The 25,353-nt window shown below is 42.4% G+C and overlaps 1 protein-coding gene across 4 annotated transcripts in view; it reads left to right on the top strand.

Annotated features, from left to right (window-relative positions):
* Positions 1–25,353, top strand: part of LOC131048806 (uncharacterized) — a 327,816-nt gene that overhangs the window by 225,826 nt on the left and 76,637 nt on the right. The gene's annotated exons all lie outside the window — the stretch shown is intronic.

Here is a 25,353-nt window from a genome sequence, read left to right on the forward strand (position 1 = left end):
AAGATCATTATAAAGATTTACAAAGAATCTCAAAATAGAAAGATTCTAATAAGAAACTAAACTAAAAAGACAATATCTTACAATATATTACATTATTGAGCATTAATAACTTAGGAAAATATAATATTAATACCCTCCCTTAATGTTCAATCTATCAACTACACCAATAGACCCCCTGAATTTTACAAACTTATCTGTACTGAGGGGCTTGGTGAGAATATTGGCTTGCTGCTCCGCTGTAGGAACATACAGCAACTGAATGGATCCGTCTTCAACCAATTTTCGAATGTAATGCCAATGAAGCTCTACATGTTTGGTTCTTTCATGGAAGACTGGATTCTTAGCAAGTTTGAGAACTCCCTGATTGTAAGAGAACAAGGGAGTCGAACCTACTTGAGATATGTGCATATCCGCAAGCATCCGGCGAAGCCAAACTGCCTCACAAGCTGCCTTAACTGCTCCCCGATATTCTGCTTCTGTCGAGGAGAGAGCCACTACCTGTTGCTTCTTACTAGTCCAAGTGACTGCACTGGATCCCAAACTGAACACATATCCAGAGGTTAATTTCCTGTCATCAACCGAGCCTGCCCAATCTGAATCTGTGAACCCACTGAGTTTAGGATCATGACTCCTAGTGTAAAGAAGTCCGTAATCAAAGGTGCCTTTCATATAACGCAGCACACGCTTCGCTACTACCCAATGATTAGCCTTGGGGGCTGTCATGAAGCCTGAAATGTAGCTCACTACAAAACTGAGATCAGGTCTAGTAGCAGTAAGATAGATGAGACTGCCCACTAGTTGCCTGAATTGTGTTTCATCTACAGGAGGAGAATCAGACTTGGCTGATAACTTCAAGCCAGTCTCTATAGGTGTGGAAGCAGGTTTGCAATCCTGCATTCGAAACCTATCAAGCAAGTTCCTGGCATGCTTAGACCATGGTAGCGTCTGCCTGGAGTGTGGTAGATGCCACAAGCGACACCGCCAACTGACAAGTCTTTGGTGGTGTAAAGTGGACCTGCACCTGCGATGCTAAAATAGACCCTACTGTACCTGCCGATTCCACCACCTCCCTCAGCCCCTGCTCCTCATCGACCACTACTCGATGCAGCGACTCCTCCGTTCGTGACTCTACCATGTCTTCGGTAAGTGCCTCCGTGGTTGGGGTCGGTTCCAGTGATGCTACTTGTTGCTGGATGGGGCCAAGTGCAACTGGCGTGCGGCTCTGCCCAAATGCCGGAATAAAGGTGCCGACCATTCCAGATGTCATCGCAGGTGTGCCCATCGGTAGCAGGGGTGGGGCAAAAAGGACCTTCTCCTCCGTCGCCCTGCTGCTATCATCCTCCTCATCTTTCGCTTCTGAATCCTCTGTACTATTGGAATCCCTCCCGCTATCAAGTTCCCTTGAGGCGGTATCTACCGCTCGCTTCCGCTTCGCGGAAGAGTGCCCAATGTCCAAGTGTCTCCAATACATGATAGGAGGCTCACCTGCTGCCAACGGTCCCTGCGGTCGTACCTCCAACTCTGCCTCCGGCACTGCTTCCCGCGTGGCCTCCAAGAACAACCCTATAGCATAGTGGGGCATACAGAACGTGCGATGCTGCATCGTCAAGAACTCATATATGCGCTCTGCTAGTAACGCGGCCCAATCATACACAATGCCATTCATCAACCCGTTCATGAGCATAATCTAAGGGAGGGCTATGTCTGACGCCCTACCCGATCCTGTCAACCTTCTCTTAATGACATCCATAATGCACGGCTAGTGGCCCTCTGCAACAAAGGTCTTGCGGATTCCTCGTCCCTTCGTGGCATTCGCCACGCTGTCCAGCTCTGTTGTCGTCAAGTTCCTAGATATTAATTTAATCCAATACTCCTCCTCCCGCTTCATCTTCTTAGCCTTCAGCTCTATTTTCCTGCCCTGTCTCCCTGGAATACCGAATACTTTGGTAAAGTCCATCGCTTTGAAGGATACGGTGACATCCCTCCCGAGGTACTCGAAAGTACTCGTGCGTGTGTCTGTCGAAGGTGTCCACCATGAACCGTAGGGCACCCTCATACTCGCCGATAGGAAACACGGGCATTTGAATAGCCCACTCCACTTCTGCCTTACGAAGGTTCTGCTTCACCAAATCATTTTCGGGAGTGTCCTGCCACCATTTCCGGCATTCCGACCCATTTAGGGCTTCAAAGGTGATATTCTGCGGTGTTAACGTATTTTTCCCACTTATGGCAGCTTGAGGTGCTTTCTGCTTTTGCTTCTGTCGGGCTTTGGCATCCATGGTGTTGCTTGCAACACGTACACCTGACGATAAGACCCTGGTATTGCTATCCATCTGGCTGCTACTGGAGGAAGCTTGCAACTGTTTTTTCCAACTCTGTTTCCTAGCAGATTCCATGCCTTGATTTCCTGGTTGTAGCCGTACCATTACGGAACCACCTTAACTACCTCCTCCTGCGTGGCCGTGTATGCCTTCGTTGTTGGGCGGAGTGGGCTGCGTGGTTTACTCCTTGCGTGGGTTGCGTATTTTCTTTCCTTGCGTGCACTGCGTATTTTCTCCCTTGCGTGCGCTGCGTATTTTCTCCCTTTCGTGCGTGGGCTTTATGTTTGTGCGGGTTGTGGTTTGCACCTTGTTTGTGCGGGCTTTATACTCCAGTGGTGTCCACTGCATGATGGTGGTGTCCACCGTCGGTGTTGCCACCGCACGGTGGTCCCACCGTCGATGTTGCCACCGCACAGTGGTCCCACCATCGGTGTTACCACCGTCAGTGTTACCACCGCACGGTGGTTACCACCGTCGGTGTTGCCACCGTGACTTTTTAACTTTTTTTTTTTCTTTGACTGTATGGTCCATTGTACGACCGTACGTTTTTTTTTTTTTTTTAAAATTATTTCTTCCAAAGGTTCCAAGATCGGTCGCCCGTTCGTGGTACTGTTTTAATTTCGACCCATTGACCGCGTCTGGTAGCTCCTTCCCATGGAGCGTCCACAATTTAATCGCCCCGTTGGTATTGACTTCGCGTACCTTGAAGGGCCCTAGCCATCGCACTTTAAATTTTCCTGGTTTGATTTCGTTCCTCCCATTGAATTTCAACACTAACTGCCCCAGAGTAAACTTCATTTGCCGAAGATGCTTATCGTGCCAGACCTTCCGTCTTTGCTGGGTTGCCTCTGTGGCCCATTGTGCCATCATTCTTTTTTCGTCCAACTTGCTTAAGGCATACAGTCTCTCTCTCAGGCTCTCCATATCTCCGAGTCTGTTCTCTACCGCAATGCCCAGGCTTGGCACCATGAATTCCGCTGGCACCACCGCTTCCTACTCGTACATGAGTTGGAACGGGGTCTGACCCGTGGTCACCTTGTAAGTCGTTTTGTAGGCCCATAGTACAGAGGGTAACTTCTCCTCCCAATCTTCCTTTTCTACTCTGCAGGACTTGTAAATTACCGATACCAATATTTTGTTTGTGGCCTCGGCCTGGCCATTGGCACGTGGGTAGTATGGGCTCAATAATGAGTGAAAAATCTTAAATTCTGAGGTCAACAGTCGTATGACATGGTTCATGAAGTGGCCTCCCCGGTCATTGGTCAATTGAATAGGTATACCATATCGCGTAATGATTTGTTCGTAAATAAATTTAGCTATGCTTACTGCAGAGTTATCCGGGAGAGCCCTCACCTCCACCCACTTAGTCAAGTATTCTGTCGCAACCACAATGTACCGGCACCGTTGTGTGCGACTAGCCTTAAGAGGCCCTACAAAGTCGAGTCCCCATCGTTCGAAGAGTTCCTGTGCGTGCGACGGGTTGAGGGGCATGAAGTCCCGCTTCAGAGGTTTGCCCGCCCGTTGGCAAGTGTCGCACCCCACGACCCACTCCCTGGCATCATGATGTACCGTTGGCCACCACAGTCCTGCCAGGAGTACCTTGCGGGCTGTAGTGCCCGGGCCCATATGTCCACCTGCAGGTCCTTCGTGTACCTCCCTTAATACACTCAGTACTTCTTCCTCCATGACACAACGCCTTAATATCTGGTCTGGCCCCATTTTGTAGAGTAAACCGTTGATGAGTGAAAAAGTCCTGCTCCTTAATATGAGCTTTCTCCGTTCCCCTGGCGACATTCCCTCCGGAAATCGGGACGTTGACATGTACTCTCCAATCTTTTTGTACCACGATGGAAGTACAGCTATTTGGAACAAGTGTGCATCCGGAAAATCAACATTTACTCCCTCTGGAGGTTCCCTCGACTTAATCCGGGACAATTGATCGACTATGACATGACTTCGCCCTGGTCTTGCCACAATTGAAAATGTGAACTCCTGTAGTAGCAATAGCCAATGGCTTATTCTCCCCTAGATAATAGGCTTGTTTACCAAGTACATGAGTGCCTGATGGTCTACGTAAAATGTGAATGGTGTGGCCAGTAGGTAATGACGGAATTTCTGTACGGCATAGACCATGCCAAGGGCTTCGCGTTCTATGGTACTGTAGTTCTTTTCAGCCTTCAAGAGCAACCTGCTGGCAATAAATGGGGTGGTCCAACCCGTGTCCTCCTACCTGGGCTAATGTAGCCCCAATGGCATAGTTTGAGGCATCCACGTGAACGTGGAATTCCTTATCCCAATTCGGGTATGCCAGTATGGGTGCTCCCGTCAACCTTGTCTTCAGCTCTTCAAAGGCCTTGCTCTGTGGCCCTGTCTAGATGTATGGTTCCCCTTTCCGTGTCAACCTATCCAACGGGTGGGACACCTCAGTGAAGTTCTTGATGAACCTCCTGAAGTACCCCACATGACCAAGGAAGGACTTTATCCCCGTGACGTCCGTAGGAGGTTCCATTTCTACTATTACCCGAATCTTGTCTGGGTCTGTTTTCAATCCTTCTTTAGACACAATGTGTCCAAGCAATCTTCCCTGTGGTACCATGAATCTACATTTCTTCGGATTGAGGGCCAACCGTGCCCTCCGACAGATCTCTAAGCACTCCCTGAGGGTTTTTAGGTGGATGTCCTGTCCGTTGGAAATAGACCAATCGTCCAGGAAGGCTTTGAAGTTCCCCACCAACATCTTGTCGGAGATGTGCAAGATGATGCGCTGAAAGGTGGCAGGTGCATTGCATAGACCGAAGGGCATTCGGCTGTATGCATACACACCGTCCTCCACCACGAAGGTTGTTTTCAACTTATCTTCCTCCGCGATGGATATCTGGTTGTACCCAGAGAACCCATCCATGAAGGAATAGATTTCATGTCCAGCTACTTCCTCCAAGATGCTGTCGGTGAAGGGTATGGGAAACGGGTCTTTAATAGTGACAACATTCAGACATCGGAAGTCTACACAGATCCAGATCTGATTGGCCTCTTTCTTGAGGGAAATCATAATGGGAGACACCCATTCGCTTGTCTGAACTTTGAAGATTATGCCCGCTTCCAACATCTGCTCAATTTCGTCATTCACCTGTGCAGCATAATTCTTGTTCATACGGTAAGGCCGCTTCCTCACCGGCTGGGCTCCTAGTACCAATGTTATTCGGTGTACACATAGCTCTGGGGGCACGCCCTTCAGGTCCTTGTACGTCCATGCAAAGACATTCTTGTATTCAAGGAAAATTTTGAAGGCTGCAGCCTTCAGCACTGGGTTCCAGTCATCTTCGACAAGGATGATCTTGGGGTCACTCATCCCCTCGAGGTTTGTCTCCTTTAAATTGGCTTCCTGGTATTTAATGGGCTCGCCCTTCGGAAATTGGTGTGCCGGTGTCTCGTTCACCAAGGCCTCCCCTTCCTTGGACTCACCATACTTTGGGGGAAATATATCTGGTTCTTCCTTGATGCTCAATACATTGCACAAGGGTGTAAATATTTCATAGTCTCCCATTTGCCAATGGAAGAGACCATTCAAGGAGTCCCCGTTGTCCCCTGAGCATGCCTCCAGTTCTAACACCCCTTCGTCACTAGGCTCCATGTGGCGTCCGTCTTCGCCCTCCCCCAACTGGTCTCCCTCAGATTTCGAGTCGGAGGAGGATGCCAACTCCTCACTCACCATCTGCGTACGGAGATCGATCACGCACTTCCTCCCCACCTTTTCCAAGGAAAGAGTATTCCGCTTCCAGTTATGGTTTGGTTTTGCTGCAATGAGCCACCCACGCCCGAGAAAGGCGTCATACCTTTTTCTGCTTTAGGGGAATTACTACAAAATCCAACACGAATGGCTGCGTGCCAATCATCACTTGCTGGCCCATGAGGGTACCAAGGGGTTTAATCCCATGTTGATCTACCTCTAGTAGGTTGAACGTTGGGGGCCACAACGTAGGCTTTCCCAGTTTTTTCCATGTGGCTTCTGGGAGCACATTTACTCTTGACCCTCCGTCCACAATAGTGTTTGTCAAGGTAGTCCCTAGTATGCCCATTTCTACCACCGCCGGTTGGCATCCGCTGTTGACTACCAACAACATGGGGTCGACTATGGGGCTTACGACCTCCCTTAATGCAGGGTCGGCTGTGGGGCTCACGACCTCCCTCATTTTCACTTGTGAGGGTACAGAGTTTAAGATAGCTGTTTTTAACTGCGGCATGGTCCCCAGGAGGTCTTGTATTCTCATGGGTACCTCCATCTACAATATCTGCCGTAAGATTTCCTCTTCTCCCCTTGTTCGTGGCAGATTTGAGGTCTGGTGGCTGTTCTGTCCTTGTGCGGCCATTTCCTTTGTGATCTCGTCTCTTGCTTCCCGCACTCTCTCGATCTCTGTGTGGGGGTTTGGGTATGCACCCTTTTTGGCCTGTGCCCTTGTGATTGCCAACACTTCTCCTTTCGTGGGTTCTATGTTTAGGAGGTTTACACCAGGTTTCGGGCAATTTGTGTCTTCATGGTCGCCTGGCCTGCACCATCGGCAGAGGTGCTGAGGGATGGCTTCCTTTGCGCAATCGCGGGCGAAGTGTCCCCACTGATTGCAGGCACTACACTAGATCATTGGCCGGCCGTTGGCGTCATACTAGATCTGGTTTCTGTTATTGTTATTGTTGTTATTACTTCCGTCGCCGCGTCTGTTATCTCGGTATCCTCCAGATGATGCTGTTGTGTTAGTTTGTTGGCCCGTACCCGCTGGTGTGGATGTTGTGGTCTGCTCCGTGAACAGCACCTAGTTCATTTGTGTACTTTGGGTTTTCATGTTGTATGGGCACTCCTTGGTGGAGTGTCCCATCACTTGGAAAATCTCGCAGAATGCTTTCTTCGGGCAAGTACCCTTTGTATGCCCCTCCTCTTTGCACTCAGTACACCATATGTCCCCTTCGGTCTGACCAGTTCTTCTCATTGTTTTGAACTCCCTCCTCATTCGTTCCATGTCTTTCTGGAGCGCTTGCACCCGCTTGCCAGCCTCGCCGTCGCTGCTGCTTTCCTGTGAAGAGTCATCCTCCTCGGACGAGCTATCCTCCTTTTTTTTCTTCGATGTCTTGGTCTCGCTCTCGAGATTTATCGCTCTATTGTATGCGTCTTCGTACAATGTCGGTGGAACAATTTTCATCTTCTTTCGGAGGGAGTGTTTCAGTCCCTCCACGAACCATCTCTTTTTCAACCCATCCTCTGGTTGACTCTCCATTTTCCCCAATAGTTCCTTCAGCCGCCGACTATAGGCTCGAACAGTCTCGTTCTTGTTCTGCTTTGTTCCATAGATTTCGGCGATTATTTCGTTGTCATGTCTTAGGAGGTGGAACTCTATCCCAAACTCCTTCAGGTCGGGCCATGTGCCGACTTTGGCCTTATCCATATCTGAGTACCAGTCTATGGCCACTCCCCTCAAGGTTGCTGGGAATTGTGTTACCCATTCGTCTTGATCGGTAACACCGTTTGCTGACCATATGGTTTCGCACGTTCGACAATGGCGGACGGGATCTTCCTTCCCGTCGCCGTTGAACTTTGGTAGTTTTTGTTTACTCACCATTGATGGGGGTCGTCTCCCCTGAGGTGGCTGTGGCTGTGTCTGAGCCCCTGCGCTGCTCCCTCCGGTGCCGGTGGTGTGTCCTGCGTGGGTGACTGGGGGTACGGTGTTTTACCTGTTGTGTGTCGCACCTACAGCCGTATGGTTGTCCTCCTCTTCGTTCTCACCCGCGCCCACTCCTGGCTCCCTTTGGTGATCCTTACTTCGTGGTGTAAGGGATAAGTTTCTAAACTGATTCGGAGTCTCCTCGACTAGATTTTGCCATAACCTTGTTTCCTCCAGAAACTCTTCGTGGCTCCGCACCCTACGGTGTTCTGGCGATGCGTAGAAATTTCCGTTGGCTTCTGCACCCTCCATGACACCTCCTTGGTTCCCCTCGGGCCACCCTTCGGCAGGTCGTCCTTCGGCAAGTTGCCTCAGCCTCCGTCTACGTTCTACTTGCTGCTCCAGAATCAAGGCCCTCTGCGCGGCCTCCCACTCGTCCGTTTCTGCTTTTTTATTTCTATCTTTATTCAATAGGTTGGGCATTATTGCCGTACATTTCCATAATTCACAATACATAAACCAAATCACGTCTTTATTAATTCATTTCGTCAGATACAACTCATGTCAATGACACTTTTATTTGAATATAGAAGGTTCAAGGTTCAATTCCTTCCTGGCCTGGCGCCATCCCGTTCTGCTTCCCGTCGGCTGCTATCTTTGTACTGTTGAAGGATCTGTTGGCGTTGCTCTTCTTTGGCAATCTCCTCCAGGTGAGCTTGTTGTGCCAGCGATGCCTGTGCAAGCAACCGGGGAAGATGGTTCATCAACCGATTTACTGCCGGGCTAACCTCCAGTGCTGTCCACACGGCACTTGGTGGGATTTCCGCCTCCGTGGCCTCTCGTCGGACGTATGTCTCGATGGCTACCTAGAGCAGAATTGAAAATTCCCTCGTCGCAGTGTCTTCTCCGTTGTAGAGCTCGGTTTGGGCATCGTCGGCCTCTGGGTTTATCTCACCAACGGGTAGGCCCATCGTGTCCGTGCGCCATCCGCGTCTTCCGTTCCCGAGTACGTCTAGGCAACAGCGCCAAATGTTTGCCCTCTCGGGTGAATAACTTAAAGTACACAGATAAAACACGTAATGCAGAATAATAATGCCATAGATACCAGATGCAATATAAGAGATGTTATTCCATTCATAATTGTTGTACACAAGTTACATTCGGAAGTATATAAAGATGTTGAGGGGGTGCGAGCGCCAACCGTCGCACCGCAATTGCCATCCCTCGGTTGCCAACTAACCAACACCATTACAACTTAATTAAGTAGTTTTATTTCCGTGTACAATATTGCCAAACCTCAACACCTAAACAATAATGGAGAAGCCCGAAATCTGTCATATCAAATTCCTTGCACAGATCCTATTTGATTTCTGCAATCAAATGTGCTGAACTGCCAGTAATGATTAAGTCATCCACATAGACAACAAGAAAGAGAATATCATCACCAGAGTGTTTGATATACAAATCACTATCTGAAGGGCAACGCTGAAAACCTTGAGCAACCAAGTACTGATCAATCGTCATGTACCACGCTTGAGGTGCCTATTTAAGTCCATAGAGTGCTTTAATGAGTCTACATACTTGATGTTCTTTGCCGGCAACCTTGAAACCAGGAGGCTGCGTCATGTAGACTTCTTCCTGCAATTCATTGTTGAGGAAGGCACTCTTAACATCCATTTGATGGACTTTCCATCGAAATTGAGCTGCAATAGCGGGAGGAAGACGAATGGTACTCATCTTGGCAGTAGGAGAAAATGTCTCCTCATAATCAATGCCCTCTCGTTGTGTGAATCCTCGAGCAACTAATTTGGCATTGCATTTATCCAAGGTACCATCTGCATGATACAATGGGTTTCTTCCCTGGAGGAAGATCAGAGAGAACCTAGGTGTTGTTCTTCAGAAGGCTTTGGTATTCTGTATCCATTGCCTGTTCCCACTCTGGAATCCCTTTTGCTTCGGTATAAGTCTGAGGCTCATAAATACTATGAATGTTGTCCATGAGAGCAAAGTTAATTGTATTTTGCTGCTTGCCCTTATTTGTGGAAGGTCTACCCTCAATGAGCTCATCAGGACAAAGATTACTGATGGTCTTAGCCCACCACTTAGGCCAGAGAGTAGATGTGCCAACATCAGATGGAGGAGGAATAACTGGAACTGGAGGTGGAAGAGGATCTGGAATAGGTGGAAGATTAGCATCATCCGGAGGAAATTCAGGTAGTGCATCATCAAATACAGAATCTGCATCATCTCTCCCATCAGGTGAACCAAATGGAAGACAAACACCTAAATCAGAAGCCTTCAAAGGCAGATCCTCAGAATTCTGCTCAGAGGAGGAAAGCTGAAATGGTCCTCAATCTTCATCAAAGAGAACATCGCGATTGAAGATGAGACGATCAGTGTCTACATCAATCAGCCAGTAGGCCTTATGGTTGTCACTGTATCATGTAAACATGAGGTTCTGACTCTTGGAATCCAACTTAGAGCGCTTCGAATCTGGAATCCAAACATATGCAAGAGAGCCAAAAACTTTCAAATGACTGATCCTGGGTTTGCGACCAGTCTAGGCTTCCTCAGGAGTCTTCCTGTTAACAACATGAGTGGGAGATCTATTAAGGAGATACACTGCAGTAAACATTGCTTCTGCCCAATACTTCTTAGGAACATTTTTGTTTTCCAACATAGACCTAGCCATTTCTGTAACAGTGCGGTTATGACGTTCTGCTGAGGGGTGTATGGTGTGGTTAACTGACGTTTTATACCATGTGTATCATAGAAAGTGGAGAAAGCAATAGAACAAAACTCCCCCCCATTATTAGACCTAAGAGTAATAATAGAACAATCAGACTCTCTTTCTACCAAGGCCTTAAATTTCTGAAATACAGGAGACACATCTGATTTCTGTCTAAGAAAGTACACCCACATCTTACAACTGTAATCATCAACAAAAAGTAAGAAATACCTGCACCCAGTAACAAAAGTAGTATTTATTGGACCACATACATCAGTGTGGACCAACTGCAGTACCTTAGATGCTCGCCATGAGTCACCATCCTTGAACGATGTCCTGTGCTGCTTCCCAGGCTGACAAGCTTCACAAACTCATTGATTCTGAGTTTGAATTTCAAGTAGGCCATGTACTAAGTCTTCCCGAACAAGTTGAGCAAGATAGTGAATGTTCAGGTGACCATATCGCTGATGCCATAGACGGGTGATAGAGGAGGATTTTGCTGTGAAGGCATGCTCAAGAGAATCACTTGTATCCACAAGTCTGTAAAGACCATGATCCTCAATACCAACAACAACTGTAGCGCGCGTCGCACGATCAATAATAGAACACTTATGTGCATTGAAGATGACATCAAGCTGAGGAGAATGACGCATAATCTGATTCACAGAGAGAAGGTTCAGTTCCATGCCGGGATTGTAGTACACATTGAGAAATATGAGATTCCTCCCACCAGATTGTATCTGAACGTTGCCCTTGCCGACAACGGTATACTCCTCACCTCCTCCAAAAATAACTGAATTAGTATAGGGAGTGAATTCTGTAAACCAATCACGCTTGTGAGTGAAATGCCAAGAAGCACTAGAATCAATATACCAAGCAGAAGATTTCACATGGTCTACAGGTCTTTTAGCCATGAAGGCGTAAAAGGTAGACTCTTTTTTCTCTGTGTGCTCAACAACATTGGCTTTAGGCTGAGACCCTCCTTGCTACTGCTGTTCGGAAGCTATCTGTGTGCGACAATCCTTAATCAGATGGCCATATTTGTGACAATAATTGCATTGAACCTTCTTCTTTTTCGAGCCTTCTTGTGACTGATTAGAGCCCTTCGACTGAGAGAACTGAGATGACTGAAATTTGCCTTTATCCTTGTGAAAGGATTTGGCTGCAAATGCTTGCTCAGAGGAGGATGAAGTGGCACTGCTACCAAACTGTTGTTTCCAGCGATCCTATTGCAGAAGTAATGATGAGAGTCTCTATGAAGTGCTCGTAGGATTTAGGTAGACTTTTGAGGGTTATGACTACCATATCCACTTCCTCCATTTTCCGACCGATAGCCTCGAGCTGATCTCGAATGTCCTTTATCTTTGTGAGATGCTCCTGTAAGGACACGTGTTCATCCATCATGATGGAGAACAACTGGTTCTTTAGAAAGAACGCTTGACTTTTGTCGGATGTCTCATGCAACTCCTTTAGATGCTTCCAAATTTTTGAGGTTGACTTGCTGGAAGGAATCTGAGGTAACTGGTCATTTGTGACAGAGTGCTTGAGAAGCATAACAACCTCTTGATTCCAGTCATCAAACTTGTCCTGATCTGATCTGGCTGTGGTAGGATGAGATTCTATTCCCAAAACAAGATCATCAAGGCGACGATATTCAAAAATAGTCAGCATGCATTGCTGCCAGGTGTCATAATTCTTGCCATTAAATCGCTGACTGCCTTCCAACATCAAGTTGGTCAATGACACCATCTTATACGTTTTCCAATGCACATAAAACGAAAATTAGAGAAGAGGCGATAGCACGAAATACAAAGCACAAATCCCATTGCAGAAAACAGAGGCAGATACAGGTACATACATCAAAAAAAATATGAAGTACGATTGACACAGATTTCAAGAAATTTTTTTGGATGACCAAGAAAAATCCGAAGACAACCTAGAAATCCTTGTGAAAAACCCAAAAAGAATCTGAAATTAGAATTGAAATCTGCTGGCACGAAATTCGAGACACGGAAAACGATGCACCCACAAAAGTTTGAAAACAACCTAGTTGAGCTCTCGAAAAACCCACCAAGAATCTGCAATCAAAATTTTTTTTGACTTGATCTGAAGGGTAAAAACCCTAATCGAAAATGCAGATTTACGTCCAAAAATGGCAGAAAAAATTTGCAGGTGGAAAAAATTGTGTCACGCACAAAGGATTAATGGCGTCACGGGACGAAGGTCTGGTTGAAAAGAAATCCGCCACAAAAAACATGAAGAACAGTAGAAAAAACCACTTGGAAGAAAACCCTTTAGAAAAAAAATTTGAATTTCGAACTTTGAAAAAATTGCAAGCCCTAGATTTGTTTTTTCACTGATGAAAAATTTCGTTCGAATTTTTTTAGAAAAAACAAAATTTTTCTTTCTGCTCTGATACCATATTACGAAAATAATTTGGTAAAAATGATTGTTGTATTTACGAATGATCATGAAGATTATTATAAAGATTTACAAAGAATCTCAAAATAGAAAGATTCTAATAAGAAACTAAAAAGACAATATCTTACAATATATTACATTATTGAGCATTAATAACTTAGGAAAATATAATATTAATAGCGCCTTGGTGTATAGATGAAGAAGCAAGCAATATCTAGTCTTCCTATGCTTTCCTTGTCCCAAATCGAACCCTTCACCCAAATCGCCCCTGTTTAGATGTAAGTGACAATAATAAATAAATATCAGCTCCTTCACTCCTTATTAAGCATCTATCATCATTAGTGAACTCCTCCTAAGTGGGCACTCCAATCTAGGACTGGATCGAAGCTCCAAGATGAAGTTATGAGTAAAATCGTGGGGTATGGAGGGACTGGTCGAATTTGTGTCAGACCTGAAATGACTGCAACTCTTTCCAAAATTTACTTCCAATATTGTCCAAGAGAATTGGCTTGCCTATCTCAATGTGTAGACGCAATCATAAATGTCTATTCACCAATGAGTTGAAGTGTTCTCCCAAAATCGCCTTCCATGAATGCATGCTGTCAACCACAATAAACTCAAGTATGAAGGACTGAGGTATCCTTCACTCACAATTGCAACCCTTCGGAGGATCTTTCACCACCTCAATTATCCGAATCAAAGGGAGGTATCCTTCCTAATGACCCAAATCTGCAGAAACCCTTGGCTCCACAAGTTCTTAACACAAGAAGAGATGTCAAATAACCGATGATCACAACATGAGGCTCATTCCCTTTTTATCCTTTTCCCACACATGAATTGGCTTCCTTCTAGAAGATTCCATTTTAATAAAACAATATTTAATCACCCCTTAAAATAATCTTTTAGTTGCACTTTACTAAATATTAAAATATTTCTAAAATATAAAGTGCACACGTGACATCATATGTGAGAACACATTATCTCACCATAAAATCATGTAAAATAAAATGTGAAGCCATAAGTAGCTGCCAAGACGACCCCTTTATCAACTCCTTGGCCTACGAGGGTCAAATATTAGGCCAACCCCACGTACTAATGAGAAGGGGACGTTACATCATTGTATGCTATATATTCAAAATATATTTGTTTCTTGTCACCATGCAATTGTGCACACTGTTTTTTATTTAATATTGAACATGTCATTTTAGATTTTTGATCATTCTAGGTTATACCACAATAGGTGTTATAGATAGATGGAGTTTTTACACCTAATAGATTTGAACACAACTATAGGGTAGTGAAGGTGACATCTACATAGAAGTAGAATGACAATTTCTTTGGAGGTTTTGATAGAAGAGCACATCCTTGATTTCTTTTTAGTTGGTATGCACGTGTCTTCAAAATCTTAAGTGAGATTACTATTGCATATGAACATGATAGCCTGCCTAGCTGTCCTTGCCTAGCGCAAACTAGCTTTTGAGGACATTATCCAATCCTCAATAGGGACGATTTACAATTTATTAGTTAGTAATTGAGGATTCAATAGTTTGCCTTGCCACTATAGATGCTTTTCACAACTGGTTCTTTGGTATCATTTGAGATGGTTTTTGTTACTTCATGACCTAGATTCAATTGGCATTCTAGTGGACAGTAGATTATATTGTTGAAACTTGCAAATGGCTCACTCATCCCGACTCTTTTGCCAAGGTGATTGGATGACGATCTTGAGTAGGGTAGAGGAAATTTGCAGTGTTCCACAGGGATGCGTACCCCCTGAAAATGCTGGTGTTTCTGAGACGGGGATGTCCTCGAGACGTGGGGACGCCTGGGGAACGTCCCTCTGCCATCCCTTCACTGCCACCAAGTTTCCTCTGCCGTCTTTGAGATATTTCCTCACCAGGGGGACGTTTCTCAAAAGTTTCTTGTGTTAGAAATGCTAAAAGGGACTCCCATACGTCCCTCAACCTTGGAGCGGACTTGCAATTTTTCAAGACTGATTGGTATGGTTGAGTCTATCTCAGGCTGTTTGGCATTGTTTGGCATTGTTTGGGGGTGCACATGGTTGCATAGAGTGAGTTTTAGGAGGCTTTAAGGGGTTGTTTGGACCTACAATGGTGATGTTTCAGACCTGCAACATATTTTCCAGTTGTATCAGACCAACATTGTTGTATACAGTAATTTAAATAAATATGTGTGTTCCCTACCTATAGTGATCATTTGAGCTGCCTTTCCAAGGTATTTTCCTTTATTATTTTCTATTGGATGCTAGTTTCATGCAATTTGGGCAATCTAGAAAGTGTCTTTTCAATGTGTTGCCCTGTACCAAAATTTGTATCAGCTTGTAATCATTATCAGTACTTAATAGAAGAGATAAGCATTGTTTCAGTTTGCATGGTTCTTATGCTTGTTAAAAAATATAAGATCATTTAGAGTGATCATTACACATATAAAGATTTTTTTCATGATGACAAAATTGAAATAGATTTATGCTATTATTTTTATACCTTGAGTTGAAATGATAGGGGTAAGTTAATTAGAGCTTTTACTATCTTTAGGGTTAGATCCTTTTAAGATACTACAACACAATCTTTCTAGTTTCTAGTTATAACTTATTGTTCAAAGTTCATTGCAATCATTGCAATGTGTTTACTTATTTGTTATACAGTTATACATATACATATTTTTAAAACTAATTTTTCAAGTACTATATGTATTATGTTAGCACTGCTCCCTTGCCGCCCCCCTACTGCCGTCCCCACGGTGTTTCCAAACTTAGGCCTCAAGTACCTCCATCTCCAAAACACATTCCCCCATCCCCTTGAGGAGACATCCCAAAACCCCATGGAACTATGGAAATTTGTTTCTTTATATTATGAGATGCTAGTTCAAGCTAGGGTTGAAGACTGACTTGGCTAGTAGGTTGGTAACATGATTATGATTTTTTTTCTTGTGATGCAACAAAATAGCCTCAATATCATCGATATCACCTAAAATCCAAGAAATAATAGTTGAACATTTTCAAGTTGATTGAACCATCTTGAACTTTGCTTGGATAGCACTTTGCTTGGATAGCACAAATCTAATTAGTGAGACTAATTATACTGTTTGGAGTTACCCTATATTTGCAGGTGGGTTATTTCAAGTATCAATTTATTCACCCATAAACAATATTTCATATTGAGTCATATTTTGAGCCAAAACCTTGTTATTTGTCATTTGTAAGCCATGCTTGTGTCCTTGTTCTTAGTAGTTGTCAAATTATTGCTGTCTTTTCAAGTCAACATGTTCGTGGGACCAATAAGAGGAAGTTTCATGGCATATTAAGCAAGGTGAAGATGGGGACTGCGATGGGGACCCCCTGTTTTTTTTTAATTTTTTAGGTTTTTGCCTTAGCTCTGCATTTTCGTAAATCCTCATTTTGAGAGAGTTTTAAGTTAGAGTTTCTTTTGAGAATTCATCCCGAGTCAAATTGAGAAATCTTGCTCAGAATTGCATTTGAGTGTTGTCAAAGTGTTCAGAAGGTCCGAAGGATGAGGATTGCAATTGCCTTGGGTCATTTTTGACAACTCGCTATTTTTAGAAAATTTTGCTTTTTTCTGTTTTTTTCTGCTTTTTTGAAAGTGGCATATGGGTTTTGTTCCTTAAGTCATTTTATTACTACCCATTTTTTCGGAATTTGAAAATCTTGTCTCTAGATATAAAAAGCAAGGCTTTGAAATTTTTTCTTTTTTCTGAGATTAGGGTTTTGTTCTTTAGGTCATATTAGTCTTGCCCATGTTTTCAGATGCGAGAAATTTTGCTTTTGAGTATAATAAGCAAGGGTTTGAATTTTTATTTCTTCTGGAATTAGGGTTTTGATCCCCATGCCAAATTATTACTACCCATGTTCTCAGATTTTGAAAATGACAACTTTAAGGGAAAAAAGCGAAATACAAACCCTAATTAGGGTTTTGTTCCAGAAGATTCGCCATTTTATCAGTACCCATGTTCTCAGATTTCGAAAATAAGTTCTCCAAGTGCAATAAGCAAAATGGAAATCCAGATTAGGGTTTTTGTTCCAGATAAACCAACATGGTATCAACATGGCATGAACAATGTTGATAAAGTATGAAGAATTTAGATATGGCACATTGAAAATTTCGCCTAAGTTGGAGAAGTAAAAATGACAGATGCTTAGACAAGTTCACCCAAGCTCAAAGTTAGACAAGAGGAAAGGTAGATGGTCAATCAAATTCGCCCAAGAGGGTCAAGTATGGAAAATATTCAGGCAGGATCAAGGTTCGCCTAGGAACAATGAAGTTGTCCAATGAATGGTAAACTCCTACCATTGGTCGACTAACTCATGGCAAGAGTTACCCAAACTCCTACCTAAGGTTAATCTTATTCACAAAAATATCCGACAATCTTCTAAGACAGATTTCCAAGTTGGCATGGCAAGGAAAGATGAACTCATGGCAAAGGTTAGTTAAACTCCTACCTTCAGCTAGCTAACTCATGGCGAAGGTCAATTAAACTCCTACCTTTGGTTAAGAAAAATAAGCCAAGAACATGTCAAAGCATACATGCCATGGAAGACTCAAAGTCCACCCTTGGCTTCAGCTCATCCAAGTCCGCCTAAGGAAGTGTGGAAAGGGAACTTCAAAGTCCGCCTAGGCACAAAACAACTTGTCCTAAGGTTGGTAAAGTCTGCCTTGATAAAGCATGGCACAAGGAACATGAAGTTCGCCTAGGAAATAATGTGTAACATCCTTCAAAGTTTGTCAGGGTAGAAAAGAAAAGATTTTTTGGCAAGCAAAGCAGAAATTGGAAGAAGGCCATTCAAGTCCGCCTTCATCAAGTTAGCATAAACACTCCAAAGTCCACTGAAGCAAGGAAGCCTTCCAAGTTGTCAATGAAATAATGACATGGCACTTCAAAGAGAGAAAGATAGCAAGTATGATGACTTGGCATTTAAAAGCAATAAAACATGTGACATGTGAAGAACCTTCTTCAAGCTCATATTCTAGAAGGAGAATAAAGCAAATAAAGCTTTCCAAAGCATGATAGAAGCTTTCAAGACTCCTTTCTAGAAGAAAGTAAAGGAGTTTGAATTCCTCAAAGATGAAATAAAACAATAAAACTATACCAAAATTAAAAGCTTCTAGAAGTCTCCAGGAAGCTATAAAACAAGGTTTTATTTCATTCTTTGCCAAGCAAGAGTTCAAACTTCTCAAGGATGGAATAAAGCACAAAGCTTCTAGAAACCACCTAGGAAGCTATAAAACAAGGTGTTGCTTCAGCAAGATTTCATTATTTACCAAGCAAGGTTCGAATTGATCAAAGCAAAGAGAAGAAGGCAGATTGAAGAGAGCAATGGCAACAAACTGATCCAAAATTCGCATAGCAAAGTATTTCAAGGGTTTGGAACAAGCAATTAAAAAGTTTGACATATCCAAAATCCTCCAAATTTGCCATAGACAGCAGATTAAAGGTTCAATTGGCACAAAGATAAAACAATACAGCATGCTTATGTTATCATATTCTCAATTCACCTTGGTCATCTCTGAGTCCACCTTGAAGGAGAAAGATTATTCAAGTCTTCTATAAAGAAATACACATGTTTTGATAGTCTTCCAAATGATCTTCCTATACAAACCAGTCCAAGGAAATGTAAACTCCGCCCTGCCAAGAAGAAGGCATTCAAAGACAAAATCAATCTTACAAAGCATGGAACATTTTCATCCAAGATGAAGAAAACCTTGACAAAAGACATGACAGGAAGCAAGACAAACTGTCTGGTCATCACTGAAATTCACCATGAACAGCAAGCATAATGATAGGATAACTTCCAAACACAAACCCTACTAAACTCTGATCTACAGTCAGTAAAGATGGCATGAGTTAATCAAACTCCTGCGTAGGGTTTAAAAGGATAACATATTGAAAGTTTGCTTATAAAGCATGAACCAAAATCTGTCAAAAAATGTGGAAAGTCCACCCTTCCATATCCAAGGAAGAAAATCATCCAAAATTCACTGAGGAATAAAACATGTCCAAGGTCTTGTCCAACTGAATCAAGCACAAATTAAAACAATTGTCCAAGGAGATGTGAACTTCGCCTTGCCAAGAAGAAAGTCTTCAAGCACGCCAAACAATCCAAAACATGACACAAGAAGAAATCTGTCAAAGACATGTAATTGTCCGAACTTTCCATTTGCCATGAAGCATGCCAAGACATCAAGACTGAAACAAATTTGTTCTCAAATTCAAACCCTAAGGCATGAAGAAATTGTCCAAACCCTTGCAAGATTGATCAAATCCTTGACACAAATTGATTCATTTGGGTATAAATGGAATATGTGAAGATGCCTAATCAACAGGAAGATTATCAAGCTGACATGCCATAAGGGAAGACAAAATTTTATTCACATGAAATCAGACCAGCATTTTAGAAAATAAATTTGTCACATGAAAAAATTAAAATTATTTTCATAGAAATAATTTTCAACACAGAGAAAATTTTCAAAATCCAAGATTTCTAGAAAGTTCTAGAAGATTCTTTGATGAGAAAGAAATTTTGAGAGGAAAATAAAACTTTCCATTTTGGAAAGACTTAAACTCTATATATTCTCAACCAAGTCACTTTCACATTCATTATTTAGGTTGAGAATCTAGAGAACTATTGAGAAGAGGTTTTCTCTCAAGTTTGTGGATTTTGATTTTCAAGAGAAATTTTTAAGAAGTGAAAATCTTCTAAGTGTTAGAGGTCAAGAAATTAAGTATTTTCTTTGATTTTAAGAAAGATTTTTAGAATCAGAGGTAAATTTCAGTCATAAAGAGGTTTCAAAGACTCAATCTGACTGAATTTTATCAATTTTTTGGCCAAACTCTTCACTTTCAATTTGCTTTTTCACAAGAACTTAACCATTTATCAGGTTGAAAGTGAAATTTTAGGAAAAGGAATTAAGAATTAGAATTAAAATTTGAAAATAATATTAAGTTTTCATGTGTTTTGCAGGAAACACCATTCAGGAAGCATCAATGAAGTTTGCCAGCAAAGGGAAGTAGATGGAATCCAAGATCAAGTCTAAATGGAAGAATGTCACAGATATTGATCTTAGACATGTTGATCTGGAAGAGTTCAAAGAGAGAATGTATGGTCTTGATGGACACCTGCCAACACCTATAGCTTGGTGGATGATGAGGAATGGCATCGTCCAGGCAACAGGACTTCCTCTGGCCAAGCAATGTGTTGAACTTATGGTTGAATGTGCTAGACATTAAAACGCACAGTCAAGAGTAATCGTTGCACCTGATGGAAGGGTTTTATCCAACCTTTCAGAGCTGTCCATCCAGGAAACATTTGGAATTCTAAAATACAATAAGAGCACCTACAAGACAAAAGAGGATACTAGAAGGATTTATGATACTCAGTCTGAGCTCTGTGCAGCCAATGCAAACAAATCGTGGTTGGAGAAGAAGAGGCCTCAAGGGAAAGTGCCTAAGGTCCTGCTGCGCCCATACTTTAAGGAAGAGTATGGTGATATTATCCTGCTGCTGAATAGGCTAATGGGCAGCCCTAAGGCTACACCATTCGAAACATGGATGTATTACTTCATGGACGAGATCACATCAGGAGTCGGGATGTTTAATTGGTCTTGCATAATCAACAATAACTTTCATGAGCAGCTGATGGATTTACTTTTAGAGAAGACAAAATCATTCTACATGAGTTCTTAAATAGTTTATCTACTAGCTGCAGCCTATAGTTATTTTGGACTAATTTGTAGAGGTATAGTTGGCAATGGAGAGAACGAATTCCGGTCCTATGATTGCTACCCACAGTTGCAGGTTAAGGAGAAAAGCTATCGAGCACATGATGCATTCCTAATGTACATTACAAGGACGTTGCAAGGAGGAACTCACCAGAGATTGTCTCCCGAATCCAAAAGTTTGATCAGCAGATATGGATCCTGGTTTATCTAGTTTCCAAAGTTTACATACATAAGGGTCGAAGGCTTTTAAGGTCGTCCTTGTAAACTTTTAATTTATCCAACCAACCGGATGATTCTCCTTGAAGTTCTTAGACAACTCGAGACATATCAGAATTTCAAAAGGATAAAGCAGAAGGTAGCAATCACATTTCCATTTTTTATTGGAAATATGGAGGAGTATTGTTCGACAGTGCAGGCAGCTGAGGGTGCCAGGCTAGAGATGCAGTGGTACCCTTTCACGTTCTATCGACCTAGAGAAAATTATGATCCTCATAACAATATCTGATCAGCAAATGAAGGAAGATTCAGACACAGGGTAGACATAGAAGAGTTTTGGGCTAATGCTGCAAATGAATTTGATATCAGAAAAAGGTTGTTTTCTAGATTGTCAATAAATTTCATTAGAATGACTGAACCTTTTCTTGTGCTAGATCAGTTGGAAGATAATGGAGAATATACTCAGCCTGACTTTGATGAGCATGCACCCCTTTCTCCTATCAAGTGGTCAGAGCCAAAACATGCAGATTTAACCACTTTGATGCGGACAGTTATGCAGTATACTAGGTGGTGGGTTGATCAGTAGTGTCACAGGCTAAAGAGGAAAAATATAACTTTGACATATACTCTGATGGGAGCAGCAAAAGGATATTCCTCAAATGAAGAAGCAACTCAAAGTGTTAGTGCTCAAAGAAAGGGGAACACAATTGTAAATGAAGAGCTTGCTCAGAAGAAGCAAAGGATAGAACCCTCTCGATTCGCCACATCTAAGAATGAAAAATATATATTAACTGTTGATGAGTCATTGGCAAAGATAGACATTCCTTCTTCAATTCATGAAGAGAATGCATAATCAGTCCATGAGGAAAATGAACAACCACCATCTCCCATGGGCACAAAGATTCTAGAATCAGAAAATGAAAACGAGATGGACGAAGGAGAATTTCAAGAAGGTATGATTTTTGCCGTTCGAGGTATTGAATGTGAGAAAGACAATCAGGAGATGGAAGGCATTGAGCAACCTACTATTCCTGATTGGTTGAAAGAAAGGTTGAAAGTAAACACACCAGCAATAGAGGATTTCAAAGAAGATGATATGGCAGATTTATTAGCCAGACTAGAAAAGGTTGCAGTGAAGAAACAAGCCAAGAGATTTTCCATCATCCAGAGAGATGAGGCAGGCAACCGTACTGTGCAGATAGCCGTGCCTAAGGTGAACAAGGCAAAAGGAGACAATGCTCCTCATGAGCATGAGATCACCACTTTTGACTTTGGCCCAAGTAAAAGAGGACTTAGACAATTTAGTTGCTTTGATGAAGGCAAAGCTGGACGAGGAGACAAAAAAAGAAGAATGAGCATAAGAGAGAAGTAGAGTGCTTGAAAGAATATATTCGGCATTTGACTACTAAGTCGCTTGATCAAGCCAATGCAGAGGTTCTCCCACTTTTGGATTCACAACAGGTAGTCAAAAGTTCTGAGGAAGATATAGTAACAACCAGAGAAATTAGAGATTGGATAGAAAGTATAAGAGAAGAAGCAGCCAAGTTTATCGAAGGAATCTCATCAACATATGATCAAACTTCTCCTTTGCTTTCCAGGATTGAGAAAATGGCAGAAATGTGGGCTGACTTCTAGGATGTCCAGGATAGAATCATTCCATGCCTTAGAGAGCTGAAAGGAATCTCACCCCAAGAGTTGGTTGATCAGAAGATAATTGAAGCAAGGGCTGCCTATGATTTCAACAGTTGGCTCTGGACACTAGTTGCACAAAATGAAGTCTTGGAAAAGGTGAAAGTTGATGCCGATAGAATAGAAGGATAGATAAGGGCAATTCATGACATCTTCCTTGTAGTTACAAAGATGCTTGGGAACGAGACTATCCGGGAGAGCGATATGTAGTTGGAGAATTTAAGGTCAGAGTTTAGGACATCTTCTTTGCCATCACAGGACCAGTCTTGAAGAATAATTTGGCTAAGGCATCAAACCTCATGTCTATCAGAGATGCCTTTCAGAAGCAGGAATTAGACTGGGAGATCACCTTTGCTCTATGTGCAAATGACTTGGAAGGGTTGGAGTTTAAGGTCAACGTGCTGCCACGTCATAATGGAGGAGGTTGACTAAATTGTGTCTAGGTTCATCGAATATCAGAAGAAGTTGATCTTGGGTTTTATTTTGGAAACTTTATCTAGGGTTAGGTTGTCTAGATTTCAACCGTCGATCTTAGATTGATCTCGACCGTTTATTTTGCTTTCAAAAACTCTTTATAAACTTGCTCTCTCATTTCATTTCAGTGTGGAGGTATTTATGAAATTGTTGCATAGAGCTATTTGAGTTATAAAAAGTTCATTATCAGTATTGTTTTGAAGCCTTTTTATTGCTAAATGGTTGCATTATTACATATTCCCTTCAACACTTAGATTAGATTTGCTTTTAGTAATTTGCTTTGAAGTTGTTAGATGAATGATAGATTTGATAGTTTAGATTGGTGAAATTTTTTTCATACTTTTGTTGGATGGATGATTTTCATTCGATGTGTAAAGTTAGGCCGAGCTTTTAAATGTGGATTCTTAACTTTTACTTTGAGTAATATTGTTCGATTGTTAGTATTATTCATGAGTGTGAAAATCTTAAGCACAACCCTAGAAGATTGCACCCGCTTTGTGTAGTTGTCCGAGTGTGGCGAAACAAAGTGTCGTTACCAGTTTCACTCAGTGTTTACCGTCCCTTGAGTTCATAGGAATAGCTTAGAAGTAGTATAGAATTCCTAAACCCTCGTCTTTTTTTATCTTTTTTTGAAATCCTAAATCAGAAAATTCAAAAACAAAGAGCAGTCATTGATAAATTCGCCTAAGTCTTACTTGTGAATGATTCCAAATGATAAGCATAAGTCCCCCTTGAGATTTTCAGCATACACTACCCAAGAAGCTATCCCATTAAAGTCGCTTGTTCGCACATATAGACCTTGAAGTCGCCTTGTGGTCTTGTTCATAGAGTATCCTTATGGTATTTTATTCTAATGTTTGGTAGATGATAAAACAAACACCAACATAAATTGGCGCTAGGAGGGCTGAACGCGATGAATGTTTGAAAAGTTGAACTTTAGATCAAATCAAATTGTACTTGCGAGGGATTATCCAGAGCTTTTTATGGTTTACCCTCCTCCCACGCACCAACATAAATTGGCGCTACAAGGAGGGTCTGATTATTGTTTCCACATGCAACACAAATTTGTGTGAAGATTCCACAAGTAACTCTTATTCACAATTTGAAATGGTTGGCATGAAGCAGTATGTTGTTTTTGTATGAGTTTCCTTTTGACATACCTTTTGAGCAACCAGAATTAGGGCTATACCAGACAAACATCACCAATCAGTTACGTTCGCTTGCTTGGAAATCAACGACAGACCACACTCAATTCAGATAAGCAAGTTGCGTTATTGTTGAAGAAGAAGAGAAAGGTCAAAAAATTGAAACAAAAATCGAAAAGGATCTAAAGAAACAAAAATTCTTAGCTTTACAATAGCAGATTCATAGAGATATATGGCGACTTTCTCTGAAATCAGTCACTCAACCTGAGAAATGATGAAAAATGGGATTACCAATCACTCCACCTGAACTAGGTATAGATCCTGATCCAGTAGTACAACTAGATTTAAGCCTCAACGACGAGCAAGAAAACGTCATCACTGAATTATACACTCTAGCGTGGGAAGCAAAAAGAGGCTACGCCGATTGGCAATGAATGTGCTTTGTTCTTGAGGAAGAAGAAGAAATTGCTGATCGTATTGACACTGAAATACGAAGAGAACAACGTCTACTACCGCCACAAACTGTTGAACCAGCTCCTCAACCCGCTCCCACACCACCTTGACAAGACTAAGCAAAGTCACGTTGGATCGCACAAATTCCCCTTCGCCGGGCAAGTTCCAAAGAGTCCTAGGATCAGCTCCGACTTCATCCAAAAAGTTTGTAGAGTTAGAATCTTCTACTAGAATCAAGCAAAGGAAAAGAACAGCCGCAACAAGTGAAGAAGAAGATTCGTCAAGAGAAGAGATACTTGTAGAAGAAGATATTTCCAGTTTGTTCCATATTTCAAGCTTGTTTCAAACACCTGCTTCTAGAGTTTCAATTCCAAGAGATACCCTAGAAATCCTAGTGCTGGAAATCTTGGTCCAAGAAGATCATACAATACCAGTTCAAGTCACACCAATTCAAGTAGTATCACCACTAGCATCCCGTTGACGTGTCTAAAGTTGCATCGCTGC

Source organism: Cryptomeria japonica, chromosome 8 (assembly GCF_030272615.1).
Source record: "Cryptomeria japonica chromosome 8, Sugi_1.0, whole genome shotgun sequence".
NCBI lineage: Eukaryota > Viridiplantae > Streptophyta > Pinopsida > Cupressales > Cupressaceae > Cryptomeria > Cryptomeria japonica.